At 41.3% G+C, this 23,089-nt stretch overlaps 9 non-coding genes across 9 annotated transcripts; all 9 read left to right on the top strand.

Annotated features, from left to right (window-relative positions):
• The first annotated feature begins 175 nt into the window (after nucleotides 1-175).
• Nucleotides 176-315, top strand: LOC126425455 (U4 spliceosomal RNA). Its single transcript, XR_007576316.1, has one exon. It is a non-coding gene; the product is annotated as a U4 spliceosomal RNA (small nuclear RNA).
• Nucleotides 316-2,630: 2,315 nt separating this feature from the next.
• On the top strand, nucleotides 2,631-2,770 carry LOC126425454 (U4 spliceosomal RNA). The gene has a single exon (XR_007576315.1). It is a non-coding gene; the product is annotated as a U4 spliceosomal RNA (small nuclear RNA).
• A 2,320-nt stretch (nucleotides 2,771-5,090) lies between these two features.
• Nucleotides 5,091-5,230, top strand: LOC126425453 (U4 spliceosomal RNA). Its single transcript, XR_007576314.1, has one exon. It is a non-coding gene; the product is annotated as a U4 spliceosomal RNA (small nuclear RNA).
• Nucleotides 5,231-7,546: 2,316 nt separating this feature from the next.
• Nucleotides 7,547-7,686, top strand: LOC126425452 (U4 spliceosomal RNA). The gene has a single exon (XR_007576313.1). It is a non-coding gene; the product is annotated as a U4 spliceosomal RNA (small nuclear RNA).
• A 2,313-nt stretch (nucleotides 7,687-9,999) lies between these two features.
• Nucleotides 10,000-10,138, top strand: LOC126425506 (U4 spliceosomal RNA). Its single transcript, XR_007576358.1, has one exon. It is a non-coding gene; the product is annotated as a U4 spliceosomal RNA (small nuclear RNA).
• Nucleotides 10,139-12,453: 2,315 nt separating this feature from the next.
• LOC126425451 (U4 spliceosomal RNA) lies at nucleotides 12,454-12,593 on the top strand. Its single transcript, XR_007576312.1, has one exon. It is a non-coding gene; the product is annotated as a U4 spliceosomal RNA (small nuclear RNA).
• A 2,312-nt stretch (nucleotides 12,594-14,905) lies between these two features.
• LOC126425482 (U4 spliceosomal RNA) lies at nucleotides 14,906-15,045 on the top strand. Its single transcript, XR_007576339.1, has one exon. It is a non-coding gene; the product is annotated as a U4 spliceosomal RNA (small nuclear RNA).
• Nucleotides 15,046-17,365: 2,320 nt separating this feature from the next.
• On the top strand, nucleotides 17,366-17,505 carry LOC126425449 (U4 spliceosomal RNA). Its single transcript, XR_007576311.1, has one exon. It is a non-coding gene; the product is annotated as a U4 spliceosomal RNA (small nuclear RNA).
• Nucleotides 17,506-19,819: 2,314 nt separating this feature from the next.
• On the top strand, nucleotides 19,820-19,959 carry LOC126425447 (U4 spliceosomal RNA). Its single transcript, XR_007576310.1, has one exon. It is a non-coding gene; the product is annotated as a U4 spliceosomal RNA (small nuclear RNA).
• Nucleotides 19,960-23,089: the final 3,130 nt, after the last annotated feature.

Here is a 23,089-nt window from a genome sequence, read left to right as displayed (position 1 = left end):
CTGCCTCTAATAAAATGTATTTTACTGTTCTTTTTCTGTATATTTCTGTATTTGTTTCCCCCAATGGAACTTGAGTAGTGTAAGGTAATACTGATAGGTATCAATGATGCAAGTACTTGTATGTGTTTGGAACGAACGTCAGGTATAAATAGCAGTGCCAGGCGCTAGGTAGTTAATCTTTGCGCAGTGGCATTATCGTAACCAGTGAAGTATAACTGAGGTGCGATTATTGCTAGTTGAAAACTTTTACCAATACCCCGCCAGAGAGACGTGAAATACCGTCTCTGTGGCAATTTTTGGCAACCCCTGAGGGGGTGTAAGTGTCATAGAAACAATGCTTCAAACTGTGTTTATCTGTGTACTCATTCTGCACTTGTGGAAGTGTTTAGCTGATGGTTGTTAGGGACCATGTACACAGACTAGTCTGTGTTCACTGATGAATTGTGTACATGTCTTAGGGAGCTGGTGAGAAACATACTCCTCAGTGTAAGATGTTGTGCAACTGCTATGTGTGAATAAAGATGCCAATGTGGACAGTTGAAATGTGGTTCTGTCTAGTGGCAATTCTTGCTCCATAGCATACTTGTGGTACACACATGCAGTGATTACTGATAAATGTAGGATTTGACAAAACTTGTGTCAGAATTTAGAGGAGGAGACTAGGGCAGTACAGTGAGAGTTGGTGAGTGTGTGGGAGGCAGGTGTTGTACTTAATTCATTTTCACAGCACTGCCAGTGTTATAATTTGTGTTTGTGTCCTGATCATTAGATGCATGTTTGATCCTTTTTGGACACTGCTGTGTGTACACCTTGATAATTAGAACTTATGACCATGGAACTGCTGTTTGATAATATTGGGCAATGAGTCTGTTGGCTTGAGATGATTGATGTGTTAGGCTGCACAGTGCCTAGTAAGGGCACTCACATTGAGGACAGTGTCCTATCTGGTGGGTGTTACATGAAGCAGGAAGAACTGTAATGTTGTGCAAGGCTTTGCCTCAATTTGACAATACATACATGTGCTGTAGTGTACAGAGCAGAGGGATTGAAAGAAAGGTAAGGGCTAGTAGCTATTTGGGTGGTAGCTAATGCAGTCCCTGATGTTGAGGTTTTGTTGAACCTTTATGTAGCTTACATGTTTCATCTAAAGGCTGCTGGTGGAAAATCTCCTTCATGCAGTAATAACAGTGATTGTGCAGTAGAATTTGGTGGGCTGCAGCCATGGCATTTCCATTTTGAACAGTGTGATTAGTGCATTTCTTGGTGTATTCCTTGAACTGTGGATTTACTGTGCAAATGTGACACATAATACAGTGTGATAGTTTAAATGGGATGGTGAGCTTAATGATGGTCCAGTGTGCTATGAGAATGTATTGCATGTGGAATACTGAAGAGAGGGAACCAGTGCTTGTGGGGTAAATTTTGTGACTGTGTCTGTGAATATAAATCATAGAATGCAATGAAAAATACAGTGGTAGAGGAAGTGTAGGTGAGAATTGTAGCAGGAGTTTTGCTTTTCTTTTTTTTTTTTTTTTTTTTTTGAGAGCAGAACTAGTTGGCTTGCCATGGCTCATTCTTTCTGTCTCTCTTCATTTGAGAATGACTCTTCCTATATGCAAGGTGAGCAAAATTTGCTGCCTACTATAGCACAAATGGATCCATAGAAAATGTCTTATTGTTTGGATCTGTTATGAATGCTTGGCACTCGAGATACTATTTAGCACACATTCAGATATTTTCATTTTTGTCAGGCAATATATTAGCTGGGGCCAATGAGACAGCAGGCAGGTTTGGATACTGTTAGCTTTCTATGATTCATCTTGGACAAGAACATAAACAGTAGAGGAGTCCAAAATATATATTTTTGTGCAGGTTGTTTGGCGCAATGTGGAATAAGCGTGTATCTTGTATATTTAAGACTGCAGCACGTGTTCCCAGCGCTATGAAGCAATTTACTGACTGATTTCTAGTTGTACTTTTCTGCAAGGTAAACTTATTTCAACAACTTAACCCAGCTACATGAGAGGATTTGTAAATCTCATTTCATTGTGTTTCCAGGGTGCCTAATCTGTTACACAAATATTTCACCCATCGACATTAATCAATTTCACGGCATGATTCGAGTAAAACTAACATTTTACTGCTCAGTAGGTCAAACAGCTTTTGCTGAGAAGTGTATGGTTTGTTAAGTTAATGTAAATGCAGTTGGCAGTTTTCTTGGTGTCTAGTACTAACCAGCGGCCACAAAATAACAAAATCTAACGATGAGTCTTAATGGGTGTGCCGGTATTTGCTAAATGAGGTTGTGCTACTTTCGTCTGTGTGGGGCTAGGCGAGTGAGCAGTAGCGCGCCTGACGGTCAAGGGGAGAACTACTGTGGAGTTTTGAGCGTTTAAGATGGCGGTGAGTGGGCGTGTAAACAAAAATTAGACACAAGGAGCAAAGAACAGAAAATCTGCCTCTAATAAAATGTATTTTACTGTTCTTTTTCTGTATATTTCTGTATTTGTTTCCCCCAATGGAACTTGAGTAGTGTAAGGTAATACTGATAGGTATCAATGATGCAAGTACTTGTATGTGTTTGGAACGAACGTCAGGTATAAATAGCAGTGCCAGGCGCTAGGTAGTTAATCTTTGCGCAGTGGCATTATCGTAACCAGTGAAGTATAACTGAGGTGCGATTATTGCTAGTTGAAAACTTTTACCAATACCCCGCCAGAGAGACGTGAAATACCGTCTCTGTGGCAATTTTTGGCAACCCCTGAGGGGGTGTAAGTGTCATAGAAACAATGCTTCAAACTGTGTTTATCTGTGTACTCATTCTGCACTTGTGGAAGTGTTTAGCTGATGGTTGTTAGGGACCATGTACACAGACACAGACTAGTCTGTGTTCACTGATGAATTGTGTACATGTCTTAGGGAGCTGGTGAGAAACATACTCCTCAGTGTAAGATGTTGTGCAACTGCTATGTGTGAATAAAGATGCCAATGTGGACAGTTGAAATGTGGTTCTGTCTAGTGGCAATTCTTGCTCCATAGCATACTTGTGGTACACACATGCAGTGATTACTGATAAATGTAGGATTTGACAAAACTTGTGTCAGAATTTAGAGGAGGAGACTAGGGCAGTACAGTGAGAGTTGGTGAGTGTGTGGGAGGCAGGTGTTGTACTTAATTCATTTTCACAGCACTGCCAGTGTTATAATTTGTGTTTGTGTCCTGATCATTAGATGCATGTTTGATCCTTTTTGGACACTGCTGTGTGTACACCTTGATAATTAGAACTTATGACCATGGAACTGCTGTTTGATAATATTGGGCAATGAGTCTGTTGGCTTGAGATGATTGATGTGTTAGGCTGCACAGTGCCTAGTAAGGGCACTCACATTGAGGACAGTGTCCTATCTGGTGGGTGTTACATGAAGCAGGAAGAACTGTAATGTTGTGCAAGGCTTTGCCTCAATTTGACAATACATACATGTGCTGTAGTGTACAGAGCAGAGGGATTGAAAGAAAGGTAAGGGCTAGTAGCTATTTGGGTGGTAGCTAATGCAGTCCCTGATGTTGAGGTTTTGTTGAACCTTTATGTAGCTTACATGTTTCATCTAAAGGCTGCTGGTGGAAAATCTCCTTCATGCAGTAATAACAGTGATTGTGCAGTAGAATTTGGTGGGCTGCAGCCATGGCATTTCCATTTTGAACAGTGTGATTAGTGCATTTCTTGGTGTATTCCTTGAACTGTGGATTTACTGTGCAAATGTGACACATAATACAGTGTGATAGTTTAAATGGGATGGTGAGCTTAATGATGGTCCAGTGTGCTATGAGAATGTATTGCATGTGGAATACTGAAGAGAGGGAACCAGTGCTTGTGGGGTAAATTTTGTGACTGTGTCTGTGAATATAAATCATAGAATGCAATGAAAAATACAGTGGTAGAGGAAGTGTAGGTGAGAATTGTAGCAGGAGTTTTGCTTTTCTTTTTTTTTTTTTTTTTTTTTGAGAGCAGAACTAGTTGGCTTGCCATGGCTCATTCTTTCTGTCTCTCTTCATTTGAGAATGACTCTTCCTATATGCAAGGTGAGCAAAATTTGCTGCCTACTATAGCACAAATGGATCCATAGAAAATGTCTTATTGTTTGGATCTGTTATGAATGCTTGGCACTCGAGATACTATTTAGCACACATTCAGATATTTTCATTTTTGTCAGGCAATATATTAGCTGGGGCCAATGAGACAGCAGGCAGGTTTGGATACTGTTAGCTTTCTATGATTCATCTTGGACAAGAACATAAACAGTAGAGGAGTCCAAAATATATATTTTTGTGCAGGTTGTTTGGCGCAATGTGGAATAAGCGTGTATCTTGTATATTTAAGACTGCAGCACGTGTTCCCAGCGCTATGAAGCAATTTACTGACTGATTTCTAGTTGTACTTTTCTGCAAGGTAAACTTATTTCAACAACTTAACCCAGCTACATGAGAGGATTTGTAAATCTCATTTCATTGTGTTTCCAGGGTGCCTAATCTGTTACACAAATATTTCACCCATCGACATTAATCAATTTCACGGCATGATTCGAGTAAAACTAACATTTTACTGCTCAGTAGGTCAAACAGCTTTTGCTGAGAAGTGTATGGTTTGTTAAGTTAATGTAAATGCAGTTGGCAGTTTTCTTGGTGTCTAGTACTAACCAGCGGCCACAAAATAACAAAATCTAACGATGAGTCTTAATGGGTGTGCCGGTATTTGCTAAATGAGGTTGTGCTACTTTCGTCTGTGTGGGGCTAGGCGAGTGAGCAGTAGCGCGCCTGACGGTCAAGGGGAGAACTACTGTGGAGTTTTGAGCGTTTAAGATGGCGGTGAGTGGGCGTGTAAACAAAAATTAGACACAAGGAGCAAAGAACAGAAAATCTGCCTCTAATAAAATGTATTTTACTGTTCTTTTTCTGTATATTTCTGTATTTGTTTCCCCCAATGGAACTTGAGTAGTGTAAGGTAATACTGATAGGTATCAATGATGCAAGTACTTGTATGTGTTTGGAACGAACGTCAGGTATAAATAGCAGTGCCAGGCGCTAGGTAGTTAATCTTTGCGCAGTGGCATTATCGTAACCAGTGAAGTATAACTGAGGTGCGATTATTGCTAGTTGAAAACTTTTACCAATACCCCGCCAGAGAGACGTGAAATACCGTCTCTGTGGCAATTTTTGGCAACCCCTGAGGGGGTGTAAGTGTCATAGAAACAATGCTTCAAACTGTGTTTATCTGTGTACTCATTCTGCACTTGTGGAAGTGTTTAGCTGATGGTTGTTAGGGACCATGTACACAGACTAGTCTGTGTTCACTGATGAATTGTGTACATGTCTTAGGGAGCTGGTGAGAAACATACTCCTCAGTGTAAGATGTTGTGCAACTGCTATGTGTGAATAAAGATGCCAATGTGGACAGTTGAAATGTGGTTCTGTCTAGTGGCAATTCTTGCTCCATAGCATACTTGTGGTACACACATGCAGTGATTACTGATAAATGTAGGATTTGACAAAACTTGTGTCAGAATTTAGAGGAGGAGACTAGGGCAGTACAGTGAGAGTTGGTGAGTGTGTGGGAGGCAGGTGTTGTACTTAATTCATTTTCACAGCACTGCCAGTGTTATAATTTGTGTTTGTGTCCTGATCATTAGATGCATGTTTGATCCTTTTTGGACACTGCTGTGTGTACACCTTGATAATTAGAACTTATGACCATGGAACTGCTGTTTGATAATATTGGGCAATGAGTCTGTTGGCTTGAGATGATTGATGTGTTAGGCTGCACAGTGCCTAGTAAGGGCACTCACATTGAGGACAGTGTCCTATCTGGTGGGTGTTACATGAAGCAGGAAGAACTGTAATGTTGTGCAAGGCTTTGCCTCAATTTGACAATACATACATGTGCTGTAGTGTACAGAGCAGAGGGATTGAAAGAAAGGTAAGGGCTAGTAGCTATTTGGGTGGTAGCTAATGCAGTCCCTGATGTTGAGGTTTTGTTGAACCTTTATGTAGCTTACATGTTTCATCTAAAGGCTGCTGGTGGAAAATCTCCTTCATGCAGTAATAACAGTGATTGTGCAGTAGAATTTGGTGGGCTGCAGCCATGGCATTTCCATTTTGAACAGTGTGATTAGTGCATTTCTTGGTGTATTCCTTGAACTGTGGATTTACTGTGCAAATGTGACACATAATACAGTGTGATAGTTTAAATGGGATGGTGAGCTTAATGATGGTCCAGTGTGCTATGAGAATGTATTGCATGTGGAATACTGAAGAGAGGGAACCAGTGCTTGTGGGGTAAATTTTGTGACTGTGTCTGTGAATATAAATCATAGAATGCAATGAAAAATACAGTGGTAGAGGAAGTGTAGGTGAGAATTGTAGCAGGAGTTTTGCTTTTCTTTTTTTTTTTTTTTTTTTTTTTGAGAGCAGAACTAGTTGGCTTGCCATGGCTCATTCTTTCTGTCTCTCTTCATTTGAGAATGACTCTTCCTATATGCAAGGTGAGCAAAATTTGCTGCCTACTATAGCACAAATGGATCCATAGAAAATGTCTTATTGTTTGGATCTGTTATGAATGCTTGGCACTCGAGATACTATTTAGCACACATTCAGATATTTTCATTTTTGTCAGGCAATATATTAGCTGGGGCCAATGAGACAGCAGGCAGGTTTGGATACTGTTAGCTTTCTATGATTCATCTTGGACAAGAACATAAACAGTAGAGGAGTCCAAAATATATATTTTTGTGCAGGTTGTTTGGCGCAATGTGGAATAAGCGTGTATCTTGTATATTTAAGACTGCAGCACGTGTTCCCAGCGCTATGAAGCAATTTACTGACTGATTTCTAGTTGTACTTTTCTGCAAGGTAAACTTATTTCAACAACTTAACCCAGCTACATGAGAGGATTTGTAAATCTCATTTCATTGTGTTTCCAGGGTGCCTAATCTGTTACACAAATATTTCACCCATCGACATTAATCAATTTCACGGCATGATTCGAGTAAAACTAACATTTTACTGCTCAGTAGGTCAAACAGCTTTTGCTGAGAAGTGTATGGTTTGTTAAGTTAATGTAAATGCAGTTGGCAGTTTTCTTGGTGTCTAGTACTAACCAGCGGCCACAAAATAACAAAATCTAACGATGAGTCTTAATGGGTGTGCCGGTATTTGCTAAATGAGGTTGTGCTACTTTCGTCTGTGTGGGGCTAGGCGAGTGAGCAGTAGCGCGCCTGACGGTCAAGGGGAGAACTACTGTGGAGTTTTGAGCGTTTAAGATGGCGGTGAGTGGGCGTGTAAACAAAAATTAGACACAAGGAGCAAAGAACAGAAAATCTGCCTCTAATAAAATGTATTTTACTGTTCTTTTTCTGTATATTTCTGTATTTGTTTCCCCCAATGGAACTTGAGTAGTGTAAGGTAATACTGATAGGTATCAATGATGCAAGTACTTGTATGTGTTTGGAACGAACGTCAGGTATAAATAGCAGTGCCAGGCGCTAGGTAGTTAATCTTTGCGCAGTGGCATTATCGTAACCAGTGAAGTATAACTGAGGTGCGATTATTGCTAGTTGAAAACTTTTACCAATACCCCGCCAGAGAGACGTGAAATACCGTCTCTGTGGCAATTTTTGGCAACCCCTGAGGGGGTGTAAGTGTCATAGAAACAATGCTTCAAACTGTGTTTATCTGTGTACTCATTCTGCACTTGTGGAAGTGTTTAGCTGATGGTTGTTAGGGACCATGTACACAGACTAGTCTGTGTTCACTGATGAATTGTGTACATGTCTTAGGGAGCTGGTGAGAAACATACTCCTCAGTGTAAGATGTTGTGCAACTGCTATGTGTGAATAAAGATGCCAATGTGGACAGTTGAAATGTGGTTCTGTCTAGTGGCAATTCTTGCTCCATAGCATACTTGTGGTACACACATGCAGTGATTACTGATAAATGTAGGATTTGACAAAACTTGTGTCAGAATTTAGAGGAGGAGACTAGGGCAGTACAGTGAGAGTTGGTGAGTGTGTGGGAGGCAGGTGTTGTACTTAATTCATTTTCACAGCACTGCCAGTGTTATAATTTGTGTTTGTGTCCTGATCATTAGATGCATGTTTGATCCTTTTTGGACACTGCTGTGTGTACACCTTGATAATTAGAACTTATGACCATGGAACTGCTGTTTGATAATATTGGGCAATGAGTCTGTTGGCTTGAGATGATTGATGTGTTAGGCTGCACAGTGCCTAGTAAGGGCACTCACATTGAGGACAGTGTCCTATCTGGTGGGTGTTACATGAAGCAGGAAGAACTGTAATGTTGTGCAAGGCTTTGCCTCAATTTGACAATACATACATGTGCTGTAGTGTACAGAGCAGAGGGATTGAAAGAAAGGTAAGGGCTAGTAGCTATTTGGGTGGTAGCTAATGCAGTCCCTGATGTTGAGGTTTTGTTGAACCTTTATGTAGCTTACATGTTTCATCTAAAGGCTGCTGGTGGAAAATCTCCTTCATGCAGTAATAACAGTGATTGTGCAGTAGAATTTGGTGGGCTGCAGCCATGGCATTTCCATTTTGAACAGTGTGATTAGTGCATTTCTTGGTGTATTCCTTGAACTGTGGATTTACTGTGCAAATGTGACACATAATACAGTGTGATAGTTTAAATGGGATGGTGAGCTTAATGATGGTCCAGTGTGCTATGAGAATGTATTGCATGTGGAATACTGAAGAGAGGGAACCAGTGCTTGTGGGGTAAATTTTGTGACTGTGTCTGTGAATATAAATCATAGAATGCAATGAAAAATACAGTGGTAGAGGAAGTGTAGGTGAGAATTGTAGCAGGAGTTTTGCTTTTCTTTTTTTTTTTTTTTTTTTTGAGAGCAGAACTAGTTGGCTTGCCATGGCTCATTCTTTCTGTCTCTCTTCATTTGAGAATGACTCTTCCTATATGCAAGGTGAGCAAAATTTGCTGCCTACTATAGCACAAATGGATCCATAGAAAATGTCTTATTGTTTGGATCTGTTATGAATGCTTGGCACTCGAGATACTATTTAGCACACATTCAGATATTTTCATTTTTGTCAGGCAATATATTAGCTGGGGCCAATGAGACAGCAGGCAGGTTTGGATACTGTTAGCTTTCTATGATTCATCTTGGACAAGAACATAAACAGTAGAGGAGTCCAAAATATATATTTTTGTGCAGGTTGTTTGGCGCAATGTGGAATAAGCGTGTATCTTGTATATTTAAGACTGCAGCACGTGTTCCCAGCGCTATGAAGCAATTTACTGACTGATTTCTAGTTGTACTTTTCTGCAAGGTAAACTTATTTCAACAACTTAACCCAGCTACATGAGAGGATTTGTAAATCTCATTTCATTGTGTTTCCAGGGTGCCTAATCTGTTACACAAATATTTCACCCATCGACATTAATCAATTTCACGGCATGATTCGAGTAAAACTAACATTTTACTGCTCAGTAGGTCAAACAGCTTTTGCTGAGAAGTGTATGGTTTGTTAAGTTAATGTAAATGCAGTTGGCAGTTTTCTTGGTGTCTAGTACTAACCAGCGGCCACAAAATAACAAAATCTAACGATGAGTCTTAATGGGTGTGCCGGTATTTGCTAAATGAGGTTGTGCTACTTTCGTCTGTGTGGGGCTAGGCGAGTGAGCAGTAGCGCGCCTGACGGTCAAGGGGAGAACTACTGTGGAGTTTTGAGCGTTTAAGATGGCGGTGAGTGGGCGTGTAAACAAAAATTAGACACAAGGAGCAAAGAACAGAAAATCTGCCTCTAATAAAATGTATTTTACTGTTCTTTTTCTGTATATTTCTGTATTTGTTTCCCCCAATGGAACTTGAGTAGTGTAAGGTAATACTGATAGGTATCAATGATGCAAGTACTTGTATGTGTTTGGAACGAACGTCAGGTATAAATAGCAGTGCCAGGCGCTAGGTAGTTAATCTTTGCGCAGTGGCATTATCGTAACCAGTGAAGTATAACTGAGGTGCGATTATTGCTAGTTGAAAACTTTTGCCAATACCCCGCCAGAGAGACGTGAAATACCGTCTCTGTGGCAATTTTTGGCAACCCCTGAGGGGTGTAAGTGTCATAGAAACAATGCTTCAAACTGTGTTTATCTGTGTACTCATTCTGCACTTGTGGAAGTGTTTAGCTGATGGTTGTTAGGGACCATGTACACAGACTAGTCTGTGTTCACTGATGAATTGTGTACATGTCTTAGGGAGCTGGTGAGAAACATACTCCTCAGTGTAAGATGTTGTGCAACTGCTATGTGTGAATAAAGATGCCAATGTGGACAGTTGAAATGTGGTTCTGTCTAGTGGCAATTCTTGCTCCATAGCATACTTGTGGTACACACATGCAGTGATTACTGATAAATGTAGGATTTGACAAAACTTGTGTCAGAATTTAGAGGAGGAGACTAGGGCAGTACAGTGAGAGTTGGTGAGTGTGTGGGAGGCAGGTGTTGTACTTAATTCATTTTCACAGCACTGCCAGTGTTATAATTTGTGTTTGTGTCCTGATCATTAGATGCATGTTTGATCCTTTTTGGACACTGCTGTGTGTACACCTTGATAATTAGAACTTATGACCATGGAACTGCTGTTTGATAATATTGGGCAATGAGTCTGTTGGCTTGAGATGATTGATGTGTTAGGCTGCACAGTGCCTAGTAAGGGCACTCACATTGAGGACAGTGTCCTATCTGGTGGGTGTTACATGAAGCAGGAAGAACTGTAATGTTGTGCAAGGCTTTGCCTCAATTTGACAATACATACATGTGCTGTAGTGTACAGAGCAGAGGGATTGAAAGAAAGGTAAGGGCTAGTAGCTATTTGGGTGGTAGCTAATGCAGTCCCTGATGTTGAGGTTTTGTTGAACCTTTATGTAGCTTACATGTTTCATCTAAAGGCTGCTGGTGGAAAATCTCCTTCATGCAGTAATAACAGTGATTGTGCAGTAGAATTTGGTGGGCTGCAGCCATGGCATTTCCATTTTGAACAGTGTGATTAGTGCATTTCTTGGTGTATTCCTTGAACTGTGGATTTACTGTGCAAATGTGACACATAATACAGTGTGATAGTTTAAATGGGATGGTGAGCTTAATGATGGTCCAGTGTGCTATGAGAATGTATTGCATGTGGAATACTGAAGAGAGGGAACCAGTGCTTGTGGGGTAAATTTTGTGACTGTGTCTGTGAATATAAATCATAGAATGCAATGAAAAATACAGTGGTAGAGGAAGTGTAGGTGAGAATTGTAGCAGGAGTTTTGCTTTTCTTTTTTTTTTTTTTTTTTTTTTGAGAGCAGAACTAGTTGGCTTGCCATGGCTCATTCTTTCTGTCTCTCTTCATTTGAGAATGACTCTTCCTATATGCAAGGTGAGCAAAATTTGCTGCCTACTATAGCACAAATTAATCCATAGAAAATGTCTTATTGTTTGGATCTGTTATGAATGCTTGGCACTCGAGATACTATTTAGCACACATTCAGATATTTTCATTTTTGTCAGGCAATATATTAGCTGGGGCCAATGAGACAGCAGGCAGGTTTGGATACTGTTAGCTTTCTATGATTCATCTTGGACAAGAACATAAACAGTAGAGGAGTCCAAAATATATATTTTTGTGCAGGTTGTTTGGCGCAATGTGGAATAAGCGTGTATCTTGTATATTTAAGACTGCAGCACGTGTTCCCAGCGCTATGAAGCAATTTACTGACTGATTTCTAGTTGTACTTTTCTGCAAGGTAAACTTATTTCAACAACTTAACCCAGCTACATGAGAGGATTTGTAAATCTCATTTCATTGTGTTTCCAGGGTGCCTAATCTGTTACACAAATATTTCACCCATCGACATTAATCAATTTCACGGCATGATTCGAGTAAAACTAACATTTTACTGCTCAGTAGGTCAAACAGCTTTTGCTGAGAAGTGTATGGTTTGTTAAGTTAATGTAAATGCAGTTGGCAGTTTTCTTGGTGTCTAGTACTAACCAGCGGCCACAAAATAACAAAATCTAACGATGAGTCTTAATGGGTGTGCCGGTATTTGCTAAATGAGGTTGTGCTACTTTCGTCTGTGTGGGGCTAGGCGAGTGAGCAGTAGCGCGCCTGACGGTCAAGGGGAGAACTACTGTGGAGTTTTGAGCGTTTAAGATGGCGGTGAGTGGGCGTGTAAACAAAAATTAGACACAAGGAGCAAAGAACAGAAAATCTGCCTCTAATAAAATGTATTTTACTGTTCTTTTTCTGTATATTTCTGTATTTGTTTCCCCCAATGGAACTTGAGTAGTGTAAGGTAATACTGATAGGTATCAATGATGCAAGTACTTGTATGTGTTTGGAACGAACGTCAGGTATAAATAGCAGTGCCAGGCGCTAGGTAGTTAATCTTTGCGCAGTGGCATTATCGTAACCAGTGAAGTATAACTGAGGTGCGATTATTGCTAGTTGAAAACTTTTACCAATACCCCGCCAGAGAGACGTGAAATACCGTCTCTGTGGCAATTTTTGGCAACCCCTGAGGGGGTGTAAGTGTCATAGAAACAATGCTTCAAACTGTGTTTATCTGTGTACTCATTCTGCACTTGTGGAAGTGTTTAGCTGATGGTTGTTAGGGACCATGTACACAGACTAGTCTGTGTTCACTGATGAATTGTGTACATGTCTTAGGGAGCTGGTGAGAAACATACTCCTCAGTGTAAGATGTTGTGCAACTGCTATGTGTGAATAAAGATGCCAATGTGGACAGTTGAAATGTGGTTCTGTCTAGTGGCAATTCTTGCTCCATAGCATACTTGTGGTACACACATGCAGTGATTACTGATAAATGTAGGATTTGACAAAACTTGTGTCAGAATTTAGAGGAGGAGACTAGGGCAGTACAGTGAGAGTTGGTGAGTGTGTGGGAGGCAGGTGTTGTACTTAATTCATTTTCACAGCACTGCCAGTGTTATAATTTGTGTTTGTGTCCTGATCATTAGATGCATGTTTGATCCTTTTTGGACACTGCTGTGTGTACACCTTGATAATTAGAACTTATGACCATGGAACTGCTGTTTGATAATATTGGGCAATGAGTCTGTTGGCTTGAGATGATTGATGTGTTAGGCTGCACAGTGCCTAGTAAGGGCACTCACATTGAGGACAGTGTCCTATCTGGTGGGTGTTACATGAAGCAGGAAGAACTGTAATGTTGTGCAAGGCTTTGCCTCAATTTGACAATACATACATGTGCTGTAGTGTACAGAGCAGAGGGATTGAAAGAAAGGTAAGGGCTAGTAGCTATTTGGGTGGTAGCTAATGCAGTCCCTGATGTTGAGGTTTTGTTGAACCTTTATGTAGCTTACATGTTTCATCTAAAGGCTGCTGGTGGAAAATCTCCTTCATGCAGTAATAACAGTGATTGTGCAGTAGAATTTGGTGGGCTGCAGCCATGGCATTTCCATTTTGAACAGTGTGATTAGTGCATTTCTTGGTGTATTCCTTGAACTGTGGATTTACTGTGCAAATGTGACACATAATACAGTGTGATAGTTTAAATGGGATGGTGAGCTTAATGATGGTCCAGTGTGCTATGAGAATGTATTGCATGTGGAATACTGAAGAGAGGGAACCAGTGCTTGTGGGGTAAATTTTGTGACTGTGTCTGTGAATATAAATCATAGAATGCAATGAAAAATACAGTGGTAGAGGAAGTGTAGGTGAGAATTGTAGCAGGAGTTTTGCTTTTCTTTTTTTTTTTTTTTTTTTGAGAGCAGAACTAGTTGGCTTGCCATGGCTCATTCTTTCTGTCTCTCTTCATTTGAGAATGACTCTTCCTATATGCAAGGTGAGCAAAATTTGCTGCCTACTATAGCACAAATTAATCCATAGAAAATGTCTTATTGTTTGGATCTGTTATGAATGCTTGGCACTCGAGATACTATTTAGCACACATTCAGATATTTTCATTTTTGTCAGGCAATATATTAGCTGGGGCCAATGAGACAGCAGGCAGGTTTGGATACTGTTAGCTTTCTATGATTCATCTTGGACAAGAACATAAACAGTAGAGGAGTCCAAAATATATATTTTTGTGCAGGTTGTTTGGCGCAATGTGGAATAAGCGTGTATCTTGTATATTTAAGACTGCAGCACGTGTTCCCAGCGCTATGAAGCAATTTACTGACTGATTTCTAGTTGTACTTTTCTGCAAGGTAAACTTATTTCAACAACTTAACCCAGCTACATGAGAGGATTTGTAAATCTCATTTCATTGTGTTTCCAGGGTGCCTAATCTGTTACACAAATATTTCACCCATCGACATTAATCAATTTCACGGCATGATTCGAGTAAAACTAACATTTTACTGCTCAGTAGGTCAAACAGCTTTTGCTGAGAAGTGTATGGTTTGTTAAGTTAATGTAAATGCAGTTGGCAGTTTTCTTGGTGTCTAGTACTAACCAGCGGCCACAAAATAACAAAATCTAACGATGAGTCTTAATGGGTGTGCCGGTATTTGCTAAATGAGGTTGTGCTACTTTCGTCTGTGTGGGGCTAGGCGAGTGAGCAGTAGCGCGCCTGACGGTCAAGGGGAGAACTACTGTGGAGTTTTGAGCGTTTAAGATGGCGGTGAGTGGGCGTGTAAACAAAAATTAGACACAAGGAGCAAAGAACAGAAAATCTGCCTCTAATAAAATGTATTTTACTGTTCTTTTTCTGTATATTTCTGTATTTGTTTCCCCCAATGGAACTTGAGTAGTGTAAGGTAATACTGATAGGTATCAATGATGCAAGTACTTGTATGTGTTTGGAACGAACGTCAGGTATAAATAGCAGTGCCAGGCGCTAGGTAGTTAATCTTTGCGCAGTGGCATTATCGTAACCAGTGAAGTATAACTGAGGTGCGATTATTGCTAGTTGAAAACTTTTACCAATACCCTGCCAGAGAGACGTGAAATACCGTCTCTGTGGCAATTTTTGGCAACCCCTGAGGGGGTGTAAGTGTCATAGAAACAATGCTTCAAACTGTGTTTATCTGTGTACTCATTCTGCACTTGTGGAAGTGTTTAGCTGATGGTTGTTAGGAACCATGTACACAGACTAGTCTGTGTTCACTGATGAATTGTGTACATGTCTTAGGGAGCTGGTGAGAAACATACTCCTCAGTGTAAGATGTTGTGCAACTGCTATGTGTGAATAAAGATGCCAATGTGGACAGTTGAAATGTGGTTCTGTCTAGTGGCAATTCTTGCTCCATAGCATACTTGTGGTACACACATGCAGTGATTACTGATAAATGTAGGATTTGACAAAACTTGTGTCAGAATTTAGAGGAGGAGACTAGGGCAGTACAGTGAGAGTTGGTGAGTGTGTGGGAGGCAGGTGTTGTACTTAATTCATTTTCACAGCACTGCCAGTGTTATAATTTGTGTTTGTGTCCTGATCATTAGATGCATGTTTGATCCTTTTTGGACACTGCTGTGTGTACACCTTGATAATTAGAACTTATGACCATGGAACTGCTGTTTGATAATATTGGGCAATGAGTCTGTTGGCTTGAGATGATTGATGTGTTAGGCTGCACAGTGCCTAGTAAGGGCACTCACATTGAGGACAGTGTCCTATCTGGTGGGTGTTACATGAAGCAGGAAGAACTGTAATGTTGTGCAAGGCTTTGCCTCAATTTGACAATACATACATGTGCTGTAGTGTACAGAGCAGAGGGATTGAAAGAAAGGTAAGGGCTAGTAGCTATTTGGGTGGTAGCTAATGCAGTCCCTGATGTTGAGGTTTTGTTGAACCTTTATGTAGCTTACATGTTTCATCTAAAGGCTGCTGGTGGAAAATCTCCTTCATGCAGTAATAACAGTGATTGTGCAGTAGAATTTGGTGGGCTGCAGCCATGGCATTTCCATTTTGAACAGTGTGATTAGTGCATTTCTTGGTGTATTCCTTGAACTGTGGATTTACTGTGCAAATGTGACACATAATACAGTGTGATAGTTTAAATGGGATGGTGAGCTTAATGATGGTCCAGTGTGCTATGAGAATGTATTGCATGTGGAATACTGAAGAGAGGGAACCAGTGCTTGTGGGGTAAATTTTGTGACTGTGTCTGTGAATATAAATCATAGAATGCAATGAAAAATACAGTGGTAGAGGAAGTGTAGGTGAGAATTGTAGCAGGAGTTTTGCTTTTCTTTTTTTTTTTTTTTTTTTTTTTTTTTTGAGAGCAGAACTAGTTGGCTTGCCATGGCTCATTCTTTCTGTCTCTCTTCATTTGAGAATGACTCTTCCTATATGCAAGGTGAGCAAAATTTGCTGCCTACTATAGCACAAATTAATCCATAGAAAATGTCTTATTGTTTGGATCTGTTATGAATGCTTGGCACTCGAGATACTATTTAGCACACATTCAGATATTTTCATTTTTGTCAGGCAATATATTAGCTGGGGCCAATGAGACAGCAGGCAGGTTTGGATACTGTTAGCTTTCTATGATTCATCTTGGACAAGAACATAAACAGTAGAGGAGTCCAAAATATATATTTTTGTGCAGGTTGTTTGGCGCAATGTGGAATAAGCGTGTATCTTGTATATTTAAGACTGCAGCACGTGTTCCCAGCGCTATGAAGCAATTTACTGACTATTTCTAGTTGTACTTTTCTGCAAGGTAAACTTATTTCAACAACTTAACCCAGCTACATGAGAGGATTTGTAAATCTCATTTCATTGTGTTTCCAGGGTGCCTAATCTGTTACACAAATATTTCACCCATCGACATTAATCAATTTCACGGCATGATTCGAGTAAAACTAACATTTTACTGCTCAGTAGGTCAAACAGCTTTTGCTGAGAAGTGTATGGTTTGTTAAGTTAATGTAAATGCAGTTGGCAGTTTTCTTGGTGTCTAGTACTAACCAGCGGCCACAAAATAACAAAATCTAACGATGAGTCTTAATGGGTGTGCCGGTATTTGCTAAATGAGGTTGTGCTACTTTCGTCTGTGTGGGGCTAGGCGAGTGAGCAGTAGCGCGCCTGACGGTCAAGGGGAGAACTACTGTGGAGTTTTGAGCGTTTAAGATGGCGGTGAGTGGGCGTGTAAACAAAAATTAGACACAAGGAGCAATGAACAGAAAATCTGCCTCTAATAAAATGTATTTTACTGTTCTTTTTCTGTATATTTCTGTATTTGTTTCCCCCAATGGAACTTGAGTAGTGTAAGGTAATACTGATAGGTATCAATGATGCAAGTACTTGTATGTGTTTGGAACGAACGTCAGGTATAAATAGCAGTGCCAGGCGCTAGGTAGTTAATCTTTGCGCAGTGGCATTATCGTAACCAGTGAAGTATAACTGAGGTGCGATTATTGCTAGTTGAAAACTTTTACCAATACCCCGCCAGAGAGACGTGAAATACCGTCTCTGTGGCAATTTTTGGCAACCCCTGAGGGGGTGTAAGTGTCATAGAAACAATGCTTCAAACTGTGTTTATCTGTGTACTCATTCTGCACTTGTGGAAGTGTTTAGCTGATGGTTGTTAGGGACCATGTACACAGACTAGTCTGTGTTCACTGATGAATTGTGTACATGTCTTAGGGAGCTGGTGAGAAACATACTCCTCAGTGTAAGATGTTGTGCAACTGCTATGTGTGAATAAAGATGCCAATGTGGACAGTTGAAATGTGGTTCGTTCTAGTGGCAATTCTTGCTCCATAGCATACTTGTGGTACACACATGCAGTGATTACTGATAAATGTAGGATTTGACAAAACTTGTGTCAGAATTTAGAGGAGGAGACTAGGGCAGTACAGTGAGAGTTGGTGAGTGTGTGGGAGGCAGGTGTTGTACTTAATTCATTTTCACAGCACTGCCAGTGTTATAATTTGTGTTTGTGTCCTGATCATTAGATGCATGTTTGATCCTTTTTGGACACTGCTGTGTGTACACCTTGATAATTAGAACTTATGACCATGGAACTGCTGTTTGATAATATTGGGCAATGAGTCTGTTGGCTTGAGATGATTGATGTGTTAGGCTGCACAGTGCCTAGTAAGGGCACTCACATTGAGGACAGTGTCCTATCTGGTGGGTGTTACATGAAGCAGGAAGAACTGTAATGTTGTGCAAGGCTTTGCCTCAATTTGACAATACATACATGTGCTGTAGTGTGCAGAGCAGAGGGATTGAAAGAAAGGTAAGGGCTAGTAGCTATTTGGGAGGTAGCTAATGCAGTCCCTGATGTTGAGGTTTTGTTGAACCTTTATGTAGCTTACATGTTTCATCTAAAGGCTGCTGGTGGAAAATCTCCTTCATGCAGTAATAACAGTGATTGTGCAGTAGAATTTGGTGGGCTGCAGCCATGGCATTTCCATTTTGAACAGTGTGATTAGTGCATTTCTTGGTGTATTCCTTGAACTGTGGATTTACTGTGCAAATGTGACACATAATACAGTGTGATAGTTTAAATGGGATGGTGAGCTTAATGATGGTCCAGTGTGCTATGAGAATGTATTGCATGTGGAATACTGAAGAGAGGGAACCAGTGCTTGTGGGGTAAATTTTGTGACTGTGTCTGTGAATATAAATCATAGAATGCAATGAAAAATACAGTGGTAGAGGAAGTGTAGGTGAGAATTGTAGCAGGAGTTTTGCTTTTCTTTTTTTTTTTTTTTTTTTTTGAGAGCAGAACTAGTTGGCTTGCCATGGCTCATTCTTTCTGTCTCTCTTCATTTGAGAATGACTCTTCCTATATGCAAGGTGAGCAAAATTTGCTGCCTACTATAGCACAAATTAATCCATAGAAAATGTCTTATTGTTTGGATCTGTTATGAATGCTTGGCACTCGAGATACTATTTAGCACACATTCAGATATTTTCATTTTTGTCAGGCAATATATTAGCTGGGGCCAATGAGACAGCAGGCAGGTTTGGATACTGTTAGCTTTCTATGATTCATCTTGGACAAGAACATAAACAGTAGAGGAGTCCAAAATATATATTTTTGTGCAGGTTGTTTGGCGCAATGTGGAATAAGCGTGTATCTTGTATATTTAAGACTGCAGCACGTGTTCCCAGCGCTATGAAGCAATTTACTGACTGATTTCTAGTTGTACTTTTCTGCAAGGTAAACTTATTTCAACAACTTAACCCAGCTACATGAGAGGATTTGTAAATCTCATTTCATTGTGTTTCCAGGGTGCCTAATCTGTTACACAAATATTTCACCCATCGACATTAATCAATTTCACGGCATGATTCGAGTAAAACTAACATTTTACTGCTCAGTAGGTCAAACAGCTTTTGCTGAGAAGTGTATGGTTTGTTAAGTTAATGTAAATGCAGTTGGCAGTTTTCTTGGTGTCTAGTACTAACCAGCGGCCACAAAATAACAAAATCTAACGATGAGTCTTAATGGGTGTGCCGGTATTTGCTAAATGAGGTTGTGCTACTTTCGTCTGTGTGGGGCTAGGCGAGTGAGCAGTAGCGCGCCTGACGGTCAAGGGGAGAACTACTGTGGAGTTTTGAGCGTTTAAGATGGCGGTGAGTGGGCGTGTAAACAAAAATTAGACACAAGGAGCAAAGAACAGAAAATCTGCCTCTAATAAAATGTATTTTACTGTTCTTTTTCTGTATATTTCTGTATTTGTTTCCCCCAATGGAACTTGAGTAGTGTAAGGTAATACTGATAGGTATCAATGATGCAAGTACTTGTATGTGTTTGGAACGAACGTCAGGTATAAATAGCAGTGCCAGGCGCTAGGTAGTTAATCTTTGCGCAGTGGCATTATCGTAACCAGTGAAGTATAACTGAGGTGCGATTATTGCTAGTTGAAAACTTTTACCAATACCCCGCCAGAGAGACGTGAAATACCGTCTCTGTGGCAATTTTTGGCAACCCCTGAGGGGGTGTAAGTGTCATAGAAACAATGCTTCAAACTGTGTTTATCTGTGTACTCATTCTGCACTTGTGGAAGTGTTTAGCTGATGGTTGTTGGGGACCATGTACACAGACTAGTCTGTGTTCACTGATGAATTGTGTACATGTCTTAGGGAGCTGGTGAGAAACATACTCCTCAGTGTAAGATGTTGTGCAACTGCTATGTGTGAATAAAGATGCCAATGTGGACAGTTGAAATGTGGTTCTGTCTAGTGGCAATTCTTGCTCCATAGCATACTTGTGGTACACACATGCAGTGATTACTGATAAATGTAGGATTTGACAAAACTTGTGTCAGAATTTAGAGGAGGAGACTAGGGCAGTACAGTGAGAGTTGGTGAGTGTGTGGGAGGCAGGTGTTGTACTTAATTCATTTTCACAGCACTGCCAGTGTTATAATTTGTGTTTGTGTCCTGATCATTAGATGCATGTTTGATCCTTTTTGGACACTGCTGTGTGTACACCTTGATAATTAGAACTTATGACCATGGAACTGCTGTTTGATAATATTGGGCAATGAGTCTGTTGGCTTGAGATGATTGATGTGTTAGGCTGCACAGTGCCTAGTAAGGGCACTCACATTGAGGACAGTGTCCTATCTGGTGGGTGTTACATGAAGCAGGAAGAACTGTAATGTTGTGCAAGGCTTTGCCTCAATTTGACAATACATACATGTGCTGTAGTGTACAGAGCAGAGGGATTGAAAGAAAGGTAAGGGCTAGTAGCTATTTGGGTGGTAGCTAATGCAGTCCCTGATGTTGAGGTTTTGTTGAACCTTTATGTAGCTTACATGTTTCATCTAAAGGCTGCTGGTGGAAAATCTCCTTCATGCAGTAATAACAGTGATTGTGCAGTAGAATTTGGTGGGCTGCAGCCATGGCATTTCCATTTTGAACAGTGTGATTAGTGCATTTCTTGGTGTATTCCTTGAACTGTGGATTTACTGTGCAAATGTGACACATAATACAGTGTGATAGTTTAAATGGGATGGTGAGCTTAATGATGGTCCAGTGTGCTATGAGAATGTATTGCATGTGGAATACTGAAGAGAGGGAACCAGTGCTTGTGGGGTAAATTTTGTGACTGTGTCTGTGAATATAAATCATAGAATGCAATGAAAAATACAGTGGTAGAGGAAGTGTAGGTGAGAATTGTAGCAGGAGTTTTGCTTTTCTTTTTTTTTTTTTTTTTTTTGAGAGCAGAACTAGTTGGCTTGCCATGGCTCATTCTTTCTGTCTCTCTTCATTTGAGAATGACTCTTCCTATATGCAAGGTGAGCAAAATTTGCTGCCTACTATAGCACAAATTAATCCATAGAAAATGTCTTATTGTTTGGATCTGTTATGAATGCTTGGCACTCGAGATACTATTTAGCACACATTCAGATATTTTCATTTTTGTCAGGCAATATATTAGCTGGGGCCAATGAGACAGCAGGCAGGTTTGGATACTGTTAGCTTTCTATGATTCATCTTGGACAAGAACATAAACAGTAGAGGAGTCCAAAATATATATTTTTGTGCAGGTTGTTTGGCGCAATGTGGAATAAGCGTGTATCTTGTATATTTAAGACTGCAGCACGTGTTCCCAGCGCTATGAAGCAATTTACTGACTGATTTCTAGTTGTACTTTTCTGCAAGGTAAACTTATTTCAACAACTTAACCCAGCTACATGAGAGGATTTGTAAATCTCATTTCATTGTGTTTCCAGGGTGCCTAATCTGTTACACAAATATTTCACCCATCGACATTAATCAATTTCACGGCATGATTCGAGTAAAACTAACATTTTACTGCTCAGTAGGTCAAACAGCTTTTGCTGAGAAGTGTATGGTTTGTTAAGTTAATGTAAATGCAGTTGGCAGTTTTCTTGGTGTCTAGTACTAACCAGCGGCCACAAAATAACAAAATCTAACGATGAGTCTTAATGGGTGTGCCGGTATTTGCTAAATGAGGTTGTGCTACTTTCGTCTGTGTGGGGCTAGGCGGGTGAGCAGTAGCGCGCCTGACGGTCAAGGGGAGAACTACTGTGGAGTTTTGAGCGTTTAAGATGGCGGTGAGTGGGCGTGTAAACAAAAATTAGACACAAGGAGCAAAGAACAGAAAATCTGCCTCTAATAAAATGTATTTTACTGTTCTTTTTCTGTATATTTCTGTATTTGTTTCCCCCAATGGAACTTGAGTAGTGTAAGGTAATACTGATAGGTATCAATGATGCAAGTACTTGTATGTGTTTGGAACGAACGTCAGGTATAAATAGCAGTGCCAGGCGCTAGGTAGTCATTCGAGGGTTGGATTCCCTCTCTTCTTCATCGAAGAGTTTCACTGCCTGGGCTACTCTCAGGGTGCGCCTTCGACGTGGAAGATCCCAGCCGTGTCGTCTGTTTGCCGCCGCCGCCGCCGCCGCCGCCGCCGCCGCTTGGTCGCCGCCTTCCGGTCCTTGCAGCCGCCGCCGCCGTCGCCGCCTGCCGGGGCTCGCCGCCCCCGCCTGGTCGCCGCCTGCCGGGGCTCGCCGCCCCCGCCTGGTCGCCGCCTGCCGGGGCTCGCCGCCCCCGCCTGGTCGCCGCCTGCCGGTGCTCGCCGCCGCCGCCGCCGCCTGCCGGTGCTCGCCGCCGCCTGCCGGTGCTCGCCGCCGCCGCCGCCGCCGCCGCCGGTGCCCGCCGCCTGCCGGTGCTCGCCGCCGCCGCCGTCGCCGCCGCCGCCGCCATCCGGTGCCGCCTGGTCGCCACCATCGCCGCCGTCCTGACCCTGGTCTACGGCCGTCTTCGTCTACATCCGTCTTCGTCTTTGTCTGTCCCCAGTTTCTGTCCTCTCCTCTTCGTTCTGTTCGTTCTTGTTTCTCTCTCCCGTCATGTCCGCCCCCACCACCACTGTCACTACTGCCACCACCGCCATTGTCTATACCTCCCCTTCCGCCGCCTCCACCACTATAACTTGGTGTGCCCAGTCCCACCTCCCTCCTTCCATTCCCCCTCTCCTCACTCTCCCTTCACCCTCTATCTTTGTCGCCCCCTCTCCTACTTCTTCCTCCCGCTCCTCTCGTTCTGATCCCTTCCCCCCACTCCCCCAGCCTGTCACTGCAGCTCCAGCTCGGGTGGTG

This window comes from Schistocerca serialis, chromosome 10 (assembly GCF_023864345.2).
Source record: "Schistocerca serialis cubense isolate TAMUIC-IGC-003099 chromosome 10, iqSchSeri2.2, whole genome shotgun sequence".
NCBI classification, from domain to species: Eukaryota; Metazoa; Arthropoda; class Insecta; order Orthoptera; family Acrididae; genus Schistocerca; species Schistocerca serialis.
This window is presented reverse-complemented; position numbering and strand designations above follow the sequence as displayed.